This window comes from Cervus canadensis, chromosome 2, assembly GCF_019320065.1.
Source record: "Cervus canadensis isolate Bull #8, Minnesota chromosome 2, ASM1932006v1, whole genome shotgun sequence".
Lineage (NCBI taxonomy): Eukaryota > Metazoa > Chordata > Mammalia > Artiodactyla > Cervidae > Cervus > Cervus canadensis.
Genome location: NC_057387.1, coordinates 110,273,768 through 110,279,767, shown reverse-complemented (window position 1 = coordinate 110,279,767; position 6,000 = coordinate 110,273,768). Strand labels below are relative to the sequence as shown.

The 6,000-nt window shown below is 40.5% G+C and overlaps 1 protein-coding gene across 1 annotated transcript in view; it reads left to right on the top strand.

Annotated features, from left to right (window-relative positions):
* Positions 1-6,000, top strand: part of IQCA1 (IQ motif containing with AAA domain 1) — a 191,040-nt gene that overhangs the window by 138,391 nt on the left and 46,649 nt on the right. The gene's annotated exons all lie outside the window — the stretch shown is intronic.

Here is a 6,000-nt window from a genome sequence, read left to right as displayed (position 1 = left end):
GGCTGTACTAGTTTGCATTCCCACCAACAGTGTAAGAGGGTTCCCTTTTCTCCACACCCTCTCCAGCATTTATTGCTTGTAGACTTTTGGATAGCAGCCATCCTGACTGGCGTGTAATGGTACCTCATTGTGGTTTTTGATTTGCATTTCTCTGATAATGAGTGATGTTGAGCATCTTTTCATGTGTTGTTAGCCATCTGTATGTCTTCTTTGGAGAAATGTCTGTTTAGTTCTTTGGCCCATTTTTTGATTGGGTCATTTATTTTTCTGGAATTGAGCTGCAGGAGTTGCTTGTATATTTTTGAGATTAATCCTTTGTCAGAGTTAAAGTTTTTTTATTCCATAGCAAGAGTTGATTTCACTGGAAAGATCCAAGTATAGGTTTGTGTTCCAGACTTCTTAAGATATTTGGTTTTAATTATTTTGGTGAATCTTCTTCAATTTTATGTGAATATTTTACATATATTGCTTGTATTAAATATTCAAGTTCAAACACTGCAATTTGTACTTCCGTGATACAGGTCAGATATGTCATCCCAAATTCCATGTATGGTGAAAACTTGCTTACTTCGCAGCTGAGAGCACATTATTGTAAATATATTCGATAGAATAAAATTTCAGTCAACCAAAGGCTGGAGTCATTGAATTAACATCTATCCCAATAGTATTTGGCTTGAATTTCAGTGATGTACTTGAGTCTTTTTTTTTTAAACTTTAAACATCTTATTTTGTATTGGAGTATACAATGTTGTGGTAGTTTCAGGTGAACAACGAAGGGCCTTAGCCGTACATACACGTATCCTTTCTCCCCAAACCCCTCTCCCATCCAGGCTGGCACATAACATTGAGTTCCAAGTGCTATACAGTAGGTCCTTGCTGGTTATCCATTTTGAACTGAGTCTTTTTTTAATCACCTTGAATCATAGAACAAAGAACATTTTAAACATAGTTATACTTAAAATTCTTCAATCTAAAGAAAGACTAGGCTGAACCAAATCGTAAGGCCCCTAGAAATGAAATGGGAAAAGACGAAACATCTTAGAGAGCTATATTGGACCATATTTGAATTTGATCTATCAGAATTCCAGCAACCCAAGTCCCACTTAATTTCATTGGGAGTTTCATTCATTAAGTGGAAAACTGTCTTCATTTTTTCCTCAATTAGAATAAATTGCCAGTGTGCTGGCTACATGCCCATGCCCCCTCCCCACCTTAGAGAAGTGATTTTGTCATCTGTAAACAGTAGAGAAGAGTTTAACATGCTCTTCTACATTACTACACTCACAGCTTTTGACATTTTGTCTTTTTTCCCTTATAAGCCTTTGTTCCTTATAGATATTTTTCTTAAACTATTATGCTATGGAGTTAAAACGAAACATCAATTTTGCAAAGGATTAATGATCTACTACAGCTTGCAGATGCTAACTGAATGTATAATTATGGGCCCGTTACATTACTATTATTGGGTAATTTCTAACTCATATTTGTACCATTATGAAGGCTGAGGAAAGGGCAGACTTCAGGAGTTATAGCTGGTCTCAGATGCCTAAAGATATAATTCTTATTAATAGGAAACATCAGATACACCCATGGATGAGTGAAAGTATTGTTTTTAAAAAGCCTAATTCATCCCCAGATTGTAGAAATGGTCCAAACATCAATTTATTTGTGTACATATGAATGTACTTTGAATCAGATCTGGTTAAAGTCTGCTACATTTGTGAGGATTAACATAAACATTGCAGATTTGATGTGTTTGCTCACAGAATCGATGGTCTTCTTTTTCCCCAGGACCATTGAGTCTCTGTATAAGGAACTCGTGGAAGAAGGCTTGCTGATCCGGGCACTGAAAGTCAACCTCTCAGATTACATTGGTAAAGTCCACCAACAGTGATGCATGTGTGTGTCACATACGTATGTCACCTCTTGGGGTTTAAGGACCCAACAGAGGGAGGTACATTTCATCTGTGTTTTATCCAAAATCTGGCCCCTGGTGGCTTGTAGTAAATGTTTGATGGATTGAATTGGTTTGAGCTCTTCCTGCGCTGGGATCTAATAGGTTTGACTGTCTCCCTTAATGTAGGAGAAGCAGGTTTCCAAACCTACTAGCCAGGCTCCCTAAGGCATTCTTTCTGGCTGAAGCTGAATTGAGGAAATGAAGAATTGTTCATGCTCTCATGATTATCAAAATGCCCTAGAGGGAGCACCTGGTACTTCCAACACAGAGTCCTTTCATGAGGAATTCCTTCCAGAATTCTATCTAGGAGCCACCATGGGAGTAATAGGGAGGAATGCACTCCGCTGCTCAATCATGTCCGACTCTTTGTGACCCCATGGACTGTAACCCACCAGCCTCCTCTGCCCGTGGAATTTCCCAGGCCAGGATATTGGAGTGGGTTGCCATTTCCTACTCCAGGGGATCTTCCCAACCCAGAGATTTAACCCACGTCTCTTGCATCTCCTGAATTGGCAGGCAGGTTCTTTACCACTGAGCCACCTGGGAAGCCCCAGTTGGGAGGGATGAGGAGGAGATATTTGCTATCACCGTCTTCAGCCGATGTCTCTCTTTTAATGTTTAAAAAAACAGCCTGAGGACCTGAAAGCATATTTAAAGCTTAAAATCTTTCCACCCTAATACAAACCTCATTTTCACTTTTGTGCATCGACAATCAGCAAGGACATTCTCCCACAGAACCACAGAAAGATAATCACACTCAAAAATGTTTACATCATACAGTTGATAGTCCTAATTATGTCCTTTGTAACTGTCTTTCTCAATCCAGAATACCATCCGTGATCACGGAGGTGATGGCCATATATCATTTTCATTCCTTTGCATGTGTGCACGCTAAGTTGCTTTCAGTCATGTCCAACTCTTTGCAGCCCTATGGACTGCAACCTGCCAGGTTCCTCTGTCCATGGAATTCTCCAGGCAAGAATACTGGAGTGGGTTGCCCTTTCCTTCTCCAGGGGATCTCCCTGACTCAGGCGTCGAACCCACATCTCCTGTGTTGGCAGGCAGACTCTTTAGAGCCACCAGGAAACCCTTCATTCCTTTCGTCTGCACCAGTTTACAGGCTTTTTCAGTCCTTCCTAATGTTGACAATTTAAAAGTGTCTGAACTGTTTTACAGACTGTCTTTCAGCTGGGTTGGTTTGATGGTTTCCTCCTGACTTGATTCACGTTGAACAATTTTTACAGGAAAAAAAAAATGACAATATTGTGTCCTTCTCAGCCTTTCACACTGGAGGCGTATGATGAAGCTTTGTCCCATGATTGGTGAAGTTAACTTTCGTCCCTGATGAAGCTTCCCCAGATCCCTCCATTGTAAAGCATCATTTTCTCCTTTATAATCAATGATAATCTACAGGGGACCCTGGGGGCTCTGGAGATTCTGCTCCCAACCATATTAAAGGTTTTAGCATCCACTGATGATCTTTGCCTGCATCGATGGTTGCTGTGGTGCTCATAAAGGGGGAATGTTCTAGTTCTATCTCCTTTTCTTTATTTATTAGGTAACATTCTTCTGGAAAAATTTCCCTCCCACCTTACTTTTAAAATTATTGTGATATCAGTGTGGACACATGGACTCTTTTTTTCTTTTTTTAATTGCATTGTAACCCATATCCATGTGATTCGTTCCAGTGTTTACAATGACCCAGTTTCAGCCTGCGGGAAGGAGCAAAAAGGCTAACATTTCCCTTGGATCAAAAAATGATACTTTAATCCCTTTGAAATAGAGACACATTTCCTTCTTGGGCACTTGGAAGAACCTTCATTTTTTCTAATGTTATAAGATTTTACCAGGCTGTGTATTGAAATATGTATTGGGTTTCTATTTATTTCTTGTTTCTTCTTCAAGTACTGTAGGGTTTTTTCCTAGATTGCCTTGATTATGTTCTGTTAATTCTGTTTATATGAAAAAATACCACTGTTAGCAGAAGTCTATCTCTTTACTTACGGTTGAGATCTCTGAGTTCTGTCTGCTTTCTCCCTTCACATCATGTCTTTTATTGCTTCACTGAATTCCTGGTATTAGTACAGAGCCTGGCCGATGGTAGAGTCTTAAAGAATTGTTGTTGTCCAGTTGCTAAGTCGTGTCTGGCTCTTTGCGACCCCATGGACTGCAGCACGCCCGACCTCCCTGTCCTCCACTGTTTCCCAGAGTTTGCTCAAACTCATGTCCACTGACTCAGTGATGCCATCCAACCATCTCATCCTCCACTGCCGCCTTCTCCTCCTGCTCTCAATCTTTCCCAGCATCAGGGTCTTTTCCAAAGAGTCAGCTCTTCACATCAGGTGGCCAAAGTATTGGAGTTTCAGCTTCAGCATCAGTCCTTCCAATGCATATTCAGGATTGATTTCCTTTAGGATTGACTGGTTTGATCTCCTTGCAAACCAAGCGCCTCTCAAGAGTCTTCTCCAGATCCACAGTTCGAAAGCATTAGTTCTTCAGCACCTGAAGAATTAATGGACGTATTTCTCACCTTTCTTCTGGTTTCTTACCCATCTTGGATTTTCTCAGTGCGCTCTTTTGTCGGTTTCTGGGTAGCATCTTAAAGTTGCCTGAGGTCAAAGCAGATAGAAATCAGCATCTGAAGAGTGTCCTCAAATGGAAATGACCCAGTCCAGCAGAACAGTCAAGCTGCCTCCAGCCATGGCTCCCTCTTGCCTTTTCCATGTTTTTCTCATTTCTTCCAGTTAAGAGTCTTATCTTGAAAAGGTGGCAGTGGATCCTCCTAGATCCCCACATAAAAAATAGACAAAGCAAAAGCCCATGGACAGCATTTACACCAAAACAAAATGACCCAAGTTTCCCCTCAAAGCCCAAAGTACAAGCCACTGAGGACAAAAAAATGGAAAAACCCCAAAGTAGCCAGCAAGCACTCCCTGGAGAGCAGAGTGGGACCACGATAGTAACTGCAGCCGGAACCAGGAGGGGTTCGCCCACTGCACCGCAGATGCGTGACAATGGACAGCCTCAGAACGTCTGAGCAGCTGAGAACAGTCCACCCGCTAGACACTCCTGAAGTTGACCCTTCGAAGACAGGGCCTTATACTGAAAGGGAGCTCTTGGGAGTAGAACTGAATTGGAACAGCTGAATAGGAACAATAGAGATGAAGGAGAGAAAAGATCCAGAATAAATTGGGGGAGGGGAATAGAACCAGGACATCACAAGAAGCAAGCCACCATACTAATAGCAGATAGGAAAACTACAGAAGACAAGGGCTCTGTGGGATTTAAAAAGCTACCCTGACCCCAAGTGTCTTCTCAGCATACGGGAATAGTAGCTCATAAGTTTAAGCAATGAAAAGTTCAAGGTCAAAACCCAGGCAAAGCTTCTATTAAAAAAAAAGGAAGAATAAGGAGCAAGGTAACATCACAGAAAGATATACTCATAGAGCAGACATACCTGGAACCTACTCTTTCAAACCAAGCAAATAAACATTAAAGCAAATTATAGAAAGGATTTATAGAAGATATGTAAGAATACACAAAATGGAATTAGAAAAATGCAGAAATGAGTTGGAAAAACTGGAGTATTTTAAAGGGAAAAATCATTTTAGGAAAAAACTAAATTACAGTGAATACAAGAATGAATAAAGTCAACAAACCAAGCTTTAAGAGAAATGAAATGTGAAATACAGAAATTTTTTAAATAAAACTGGAAATGAAAAGTGAGATTAAAAGATTTGCAAAGAAAGCAGCAAATACTAAAAGGTAGGCAAAGAAAATCCACACAGGCAGGCAAAGATAATACACATCCCTGAAGAGGAAAACCAAAGCAAAGGAGGAGAACACATACTGAGAATTTTTATTCATGAAAAATTTCCCAAAACAGAAGTGCAAACCACATAATGGATGATTATACTTTGTATGTGGGACCATCAACTCCAATGGACCAATGCCAAGACCTATTCTAATAAAAGTACCAGACTTAGGGAAGGAGAAAAACCTTTGGGCATTACCCCTTCTCCTTTTCTGGCTCAAAGCTGGAC